At 35.6% G+C, this 8,143-nt stretch overlaps 1 long non-coding RNA gene across 1 annotated transcript; it reads right to left on the bottom strand.

The window, feature by feature from the left end:
* Positions 1–2,943: 2,943 nt before the first annotated feature.
* LOC132042214 (uncharacterized) lies at positions 2,944–6,511 on the bottom strand. The gene is made up of 3 exons (XR_009411387.1): positions 5,576–6,511; positions 4,318–4,430; positions 2,944–3,246 (listed from the first exon to the last, which is right to left on the bottom strand). It is a non-coding gene; the product is annotated as an uncharacterized LOC132042214 (long non-coding RNA).
* Between the last annotated feature and the right edge of the window lie 1,632 nt (positions 6,512–8,143).

Raw genomic sequence — 8,143 nt, 5'->3', positions numbered from 1 at the left:
CAAGCACATGCTGAATTAACTAGATTTTTACACTTGGAGGAAGAGTATTGGAAGCAGAAAGCTAGTAGGAAATGGTTCAATGATAAGGACAGAAATACTAAACTCTTTCATTCATATGTGAGGGGCAGGATGAATAAATTAACCTTGAAAAGAATAAAAGATCCAAATGGTACATGGCTGGAAAATGAAGCAGATATTGGGTATGAGGCAATCAGGTTCTTTGAGTCACAGTTTTGTGAAGAAAACTCTGGAGGGGATTATGCATTGCTGAAAAACATTCCTAAGCTGATAACTGAAGAACAACAAAAGAGTACGGAGGAGTTTCCATCTGAAAGTAAAGTAAAGGAAGTCAGATTATCACTCAACGGGGATAGTGCTAATGGGCCCGATAGATTCATAGACATTTCTATTAGAGGTGTTGGGAGATTGTCAAGATGGATGTGCTTCAAATGGTTAGAGCATTATTTTGTGGTTCTGAGATACCACAATTCATCACACATACTAACCTGGTTTTATCGCCAAAGAAGGAGGTGATTAATAATTTCAGTGATATGAGACCTATCAGTCTCAACTCCTTCTCCAATAAGATACTGTCAAAAGTGCTGCAAAATAGATTGACTAAGGTTCTTCCTAGTATTATCTCTTATAATCGGACATGATTTGTGAACGGAATGAGCATTTGCGTAAAAGTGTATTACCGGCACAGAGATCATTAAAGATATCAATTTGAGAGCTAAACATACTAATGTGGTGATAAAATTAGACATGGCAAAGGCATATGATAGGCTCTCTTGGATATTTTTGACTAAAGTTCTAAGACAGTTTGGATTTGGAAAAGTTACCATTGATTTGGTATGGAGATTGTCACAAACAACCGGTATTCGCATTGATCAACGGCTAAAGGCATGACTTTTTCACATCAAGTAGGGGGGTAAAGCAAGGTGATCCACTTTCTCCCATACTGTTCATTTCGGCAGTAGAAGTCTTAACAAGGAGTCCGAATAAGCTACATGAGAAGCCAAGTTTCATAGGCTATGGAATGCCAAAATGGAGTCCTCAAATCAATCATCTACCATATGCTGATGATACAATCTATTATGTTCTGTGGATGGATATTCAGTAAAGAAAATGATGAAAAGTTGAGGAAGTATGAGAAGGCATTAGACAACTGTCAATAATGATAAAAGTATTACTATACTCATCACAAGTATCTGCCAGAGTTAATAACAAGATCAAAAGACATACTAATATGAGAAATGAATCCTTTTCTTTCATATATTTAGGATGTCCAGTGTTTTGTGGAAGAAGGAAGATGATATATTATGAGGATTTGATCAAAAAAGTGATGAAGCAGGATTCTCGTCCGGCAAAACAGCATCGTTATCTTTTTGGAGGTAGATATGTGCTGGTTAATCAGATGTTACAAACCATGCCTGTATATTTACTATCAGCCATGAATCCTCCTTCTGGGGTGATAACGCAACTTCACAAGATATTTGCAAAATTCTTTTGGAGCAATACTGTGTGGGTGAAAAGCAAGCACTGGGTGGCATGGGACAAGTTATGTCTACCAAAGGATGAAGGAGGGATTGGTCTTAGATCATTAACTGATATATCCAATGCACTATTTGCTAAGTTGTGGTGGAATTTCAGATGTGGAAGAAGCTTATGGAGTAGCTACATGTTTAACAAATATCGCAAGAAATGGCATTCTACTATGGCAAAGATAGAGGAGGTTCTCACAAGAAGATGGTGATCCTAAGAGATGCGCTTGAGCCATAGATATTTTGGTATTTGCGAAATGGAACTTCAAGCTTTTGGTATGAATTGACAAGGCTTGGGGCACTATATTATATCATTCTGATGTTGCTAGAGAAGAAGAGATAGAGGTTAGACAGTTTGTGAAGAATGGTGAATGGAATATGGAACTATTAACAGATACTCTATATCAAGAATTAGCTCAAGATATCAAGGATAATATCAAAGTTCCGTATGGAGAAGAAGATGATGAACCATGTTGGATGTTGGAAACAAGTGGAAAATTCTCGCTTAAATCTCGCATGGGAATTTTTTGGCATAGAGAGAGCAAACAAACTAGCTATAGGTTCATGTGGGAGAAAGTGGTTGCCAATAAAAGATAAGTTTTTTCATGTGAAAGGGAGAATCTCTACGATAATATATTGAAAATAATGATGATCAATATACCATCAAGATGTCAGTGTTGTGAGAAGCATAAGGAGGAAACTGTAGGTCACTTATTTCTAACTTCTTTCATAGCTGTCAAGTTATGGAAGTTTTTTGCTTCTTGTGCAGGTATCCTCACAGATGGAGTTGGTCGACATCAAATGATCATGGCATGGTGGACTGCTGAGACAAAACCAAAATTGCAACCTATTTATAGAGCAATGCCAGCAGTGATCATGTAGTCATTCACTGTGGTCAATATGGAAGAGAAAAAATTCCATTAACCATGGAGGATCAGTTACTTTCACTACAAAAAAAACTGGTTTTAGCGACGGACGAAATCCGTTGCTAAACCACCCAAATCCGTCGCTAAAGTCGTTTAGCGACAGATTAGCGACGGAATTTCGTCTGTCGCTAAAACGCTCGTAGCTAAGCTTTTAGCGACGAAATTTTGGCATCCGTCGCTACATTTAGCAACAGATTAGCGACAAAGAATTCCGTCGCAACCTTAGCGACGAACATTTCCGTAGCTAACACATATAAAATCCGTCAACATTTGGTTGTTGGTTTCGTCGAGAGATATATTAGCTACGGAATTTCCGTCGCTATTCCGTCGCAATTTATATAATATTATTTCTAAAATACTATATTTATTACATATTTAGCTACGGCAAAAACCATCGCTATTTTTCGCTTATATATTCTTATATATTATCCGAAATCCTTGTAGAACATATTAAATGAAAGTAGTAATTCAACAAACATTACAAGAACCCGATTTCATATAAATAATTTGAAGATTAACAATCGATTCAAAATTACATAAATCCTAAAGCATCAACAACGTTCATAATTGTTGTTTAACTAATAGAATAGAGCCTGAAAGACAAAGCTAACTAATGTGGTGTTGGAGAGTGATGTTCATCGGGATCGAAAGTAGGACCCAAGGACATAAACGCTTATCTTCATCTCTCCTCCCACGGTCTCGTAATATATCCAAGTTGCAACGTCCATCTACTCCTATTGAGATCACTGTTACTCTAATAATTCATGAGCTATATCCTGTAAATAAAAGAAAATGAAAACCTTAAAAAAATAAAAATTGGACATTCAATTTATCCAACAAAAAAGATATGAATATGTCATCTATAAGGGTCAATAAGATCACATACTATTTTATTGCCAAAAAAAAAAAAGATCACAGAATATTTACTTCGTGCACAATCCGAGATCGATCACCATGTACAAAAAGATTTTCCACCATAGCTATGTATATAAATATGCAAATGTATCAGAGTTCGCCGGACCGAACAAAATTTGTATAAGCAATTAATTTGGTATCATAAAATTTGAGTCTACTACTGATTATTTTTTGTCTTAGTACTCTTCCATCTATGGCCATGCATTATGTCAAGAAATACACTTTAGAGTTTAGATTGGAAGATTTAAACAAAAGTACAAGCACTGGAAACCCAAAGGACCAAACAAAAAAACTTTTTACTAGTCTTTACCCTTCTTAGCGATGAAGTCTTACAGCGTAAGCACAGAACTTAATATATTTAGAGAAAATCACACGCTACAGAGCATGGAAAATGTAATAAATTATTCAAACTTTCTTTTAATAATCTCTAAGCAAATCAAGCAGGTTCAACAAAAATTTGAAGAACAAAGCATTAGAATTATTCCCCAAAGTTATAGCGGTGGACTGTGGTAGTTAATTAAACAAGCATTAGAAGTTCGTGAAAAGCAATGTGGACATCGCATTCAGCAAAGTGTCAAAGGTCTAAGTAACGCTAGAAGCTTTGACCCTCCCTTACATTTTCACACCTACAAGTACATGCTCAAGCAAAATGTACTGCTTCTTTTATTCTCAAATTATAAGAGACTTTGAAATATATGTCATACTTGTCATTTGAAGCACCTAATTACTTCAGATTCCATTTTAAACAGAAATAATGAAATTAATACATTGTATCTTCTAAAATACATCATCTTAACTAAAGGACAGCCTGTCTGTTACAAAAGACTTTGTTTCGCTGGTATTGGAGCTCTAAATTGTCGAAGCAGAACTCATTCAACACTATCAAAAAGTTAGATATGTATTTGATTAAAAGTAAAGTTGAGATGTATTACCTGAACTGTTAAGCAATGTAATTTCAAATTCATACTTCAATAACAGCCATCAACATAAAAGTAACTCTAGAACACCCCCACAAAGCTCATTGTTTCCAACAATTGAAACCTCGCTGCCAATAGCAAATCAATTTTTAGCATCAATTCAAATTTTTTAACAAAGACACACACATATACTTGACTATGTTTGGTGAGAAAGATCTTTCAGAATAATGGGACTATAAACCAACAAACATAAGAAGCTACCGATAGTGACAGAGCAGCCCGTGTGAGTCCAAGTGGCTTCTTCACTCCTACCACCACAACGTGTTTTTGAAATTATTTCCGACTTTTCAACACACTTAGGATCTTCTCAAAGACATGTTTACTTGTCATCTTCCTTTTCTGTGAACTAAATGCAGCAAATCTCTTCGACGTGCAGTATTTTCTATTTGAAAATTATATTAAGTTCTTAAATAGTTCTTAAATGAGGTCTTGTGCAAATAATAGGACTTGAGTTCAAGAAACAAAATGACATTACCATAGCTTCTTCTATCTTCTTGCTTGTTGTTTATCAAAATATGAATATATTCGTTTACTTAGAAGATTAAGCATATGCCTTAGTTTCTAGTCTCTAGACCATGAGAATGCTCAAACATAGAAATTACAGATCACATAAATCAATGCCAAAAGATGTGCAATATATCTAATCTAGACTTCAAAGTGAAAGAGGAGACTAATTAACTTGACTATGAGCACACAATTGCCAAGAAAACAACATGGTCAAGTGTAACTAAATGGCATATTCCTGCGGTTTCATCACTGATTTAGTCACAACATATATCACAGTGCAGGTAAAAGATCCAAATAATGCCCTCATCACCAGTCGCTACACTATCATATGGTACGACTTCAGACACTCACAGGTGTTTACCTAAAACAATCCCAAACATGCACATGATTTAGTTCGCAACACATAAAAACAATCTTGATTCCAGGGATCGATATTTTCAGTGGACCCATCATTCAAACAGTTGTGGGCGTAAAATCTTAGCAATTTAATATGTAACTGTAAATGTATTGCACCCTCCCAAATTCAATGGGAAATATAGCTAACAGGTGCACAGTGATTCAAACAATACTCAGACAAGTAAGAAGGATAAGAATTGCACTACATAACATAGACCACAAAGGATAAGTTCACCAATTCAGCTCTAGGGAAAACTGAGAAGGATCTGAGAGAGAGAAAATAATGAGAAGAGAGGGGAAAGGATCTTACCTGGTAGTCTTCTATGATTTGAGAAGGAGAGGGATGGCCAAAGCTGGACAGGGGTGTGGAGTGATTTATTCTTCTTCTAGTTTGTGTGATTCAGTAGCAGAATTCCCATGAAGCACTAAATAATGCAATTTTCAAGTTCTAACCAACAACAAATCAATGTCTAATGCCAAAAGTTTACAGCAGTAACTCAAATTTATCTTAGAAGCTTGCAGCTACTTTCCAATTTTAATAAACTTAAGATCTTATTGTCCTTCAAGGGTCCTAGCTAGAGTAATATTTTGTATATTAAGAAGCTCTAATTTGTTAAAGTACAACATACCTCTGATATCTAATGTTTGAACCACTCACTGAAAGATTAATGACTTCTGTCACCACTCATGCAATTTCGCCCAGAACATGCAAAACAGGAGAAATTTATCCACACCGGTTATGAAACTAGAATTAATACCCCCTCAGCCATCCATACTCTTGTACATCCAACCACGTTCTAGATTATCCATGTTTCTATGTTGTGCTGAAATAAACAATAAAATTAGAGTTCTTTTCTTTTAATAAGTAAGACAATCAAAGTGTTTTCTAAAGGGAAGAACAAGTTGAGTTTAAAAAGAAGACTTTAAAGTTTCAAATCACACAATGCCTAATCGGAATCTTTACCAGTTAAATTAGGTACAAACAAGAAAGGAAGAAATTCAAAAGGCAAGCTAAAACTATATATCTGAATGACTCAAAGTAAACTATGGGGCAGTTAAATTACACTTACTATATGAATGAAATTCCTATTTTCTTGAATAAACATCAAGAGCCAGCTTCTATATTTCTAATATTCTTCTAAGAATATACCAATCAATAATACAAAAAACTACTACCCGCAGGTCAAAAAACTAGAATCACAAACCCTGACATGAACTACTGACGACATTGTTGATTCAATGAACACTTTTCACTGTCAAAATTCTTTTAACTTTATCAGGCTACACAACGTCTTCTTTCTAAACTTAACCTGTCCAAATGAGCATAATCGTGAAATGTTTAGCTACAGATTAACTTCCAATCTAGGTTTATGTAAGCATAAAACAGAAAGGTGCATACAAATAACACATTATATAAACATATACATGTGTGAATCTCCCAAAAGATTTTTCGAGGGAGTACTTCCACAGCTTCCCACACAAGAAAACACGAAAGAGAATTTCTTTTCTCTCAAAAAAATTGTTGATAATTAAAGAACACATTTGCTTAGACAAATATAACGAGCTTCTTTTCCCTAATTAGACAACAAAGTCCTGAGAAATATACAATACCTGAAACGGATGAGCTGCCGGAGGGGAGAACTGCCGGAGAAGGCGAAGTGTCGGAGAGGACGAACTGTAGGAGAGAGGCGAACTGCCCTAGTATGAAAAGAGGCGAGAGAAGGTCGTATCTTTCAGACTTTGTTATTTCTGTTGTGCCCTAGAATAAGCTCTTAAAAGGTACTAGGAATAACTTTGGAATTTAATTTTATAAAATATTAACGACGGGATTTTTCCGTAGCAACTGATCTAAATGTTTTGATGACTAAAATATGACTGTCTACGGATATTCCGTTGCTAATTCCGTCGCTACATTTTACTAAATTTTGTTGCCCGCGCCCTTTGTTGCTAATTTTGTAGCTAAAATGGAGGCGTGTAAAATTAGCAACGGATTTGAATTTTCGTCGCTAATCCGGCGCTATGTTAGATGCCAAAATTGTGTATTTGCTTTTTTGGGCTACATAATTACAATTTGGTCGCTAATCTAGTCGTTATCTAGAAATCGGCTTGTAGCTAATATCCGTCTAAACCCAATTTTTTTTGTAGTGTTTCTACTGCATCAAACAACAAGTACAACACATCATACACCAATCGAAGAAAAGAGATTCATGATGACGGCAGAATTTATCTATTGATTGGGAAAATATGCATCAACAACTTAGTAGATATAAACCAAAAGTTTATTATGCTAAGGTGTTGTGAAGAATGCCACCTTCAGGGAGATTAAAATGTAATACAGATGGGGCATGCCGAGGCAATCATGGGATCAGTTCATATGGATTCGCATCGTGATAAGAAATGAGATTTGGCTTGGCGAAAGCACAACAAATGGAATAGCAACAAACATGGAAGCTAAAGTTGAGGCCATAAAATAGGCACTGAAGTACTGTAAAGAACGCAACATTCAATAGGTTTCAACTTGAGACTGATTCACTTGTCCTCCAAAATATCTTACAAGGTTCATGGATCACTCCATGGGAACTGAGAAATCGTATGAAGAGATCAAACAGACACGAGAACAAGACAAAGATCAATCATGTTTTTAGGGAAGGCAATGTTGCGTACTTTCTAGAAACTCAAGCTTTGATTTTTCGTAGATCAAAGTACATGACTTTATACTTATACCATCGTAAGGAAGAAGAATTCTCAACATGGACAAATCACAACTTCCTCAATCGAGGATTAGAACAAAGGAGATTCAAGAAAATGGACAATCAACAATGATGCTACAAAGGGTAACACATGGTGTTTTCTGAGGGACAACCATCAAAGGGTATAT

This window comes from Lycium ferocissimum, unplaced genomic scaffold (assembly GCF_029784015.1).
Source record: "Lycium ferocissimum isolate CSIRO_LF1 unplaced genomic scaffold, AGI_CSIRO_Lferr_CH_V1 ctg14114, whole genome shotgun sequence".
In the NCBI taxonomy this organism is placed as follows: Eukaryota; Viridiplantae; Streptophyta; class Magnoliopsida; order Solanales; family Solanaceae; genus Lycium; species Lycium ferocissimum.
Note: the sequence above shows the minus strand (reverse complement) of the source record. Positions and strands in the feature narration are given on the sequence as shown.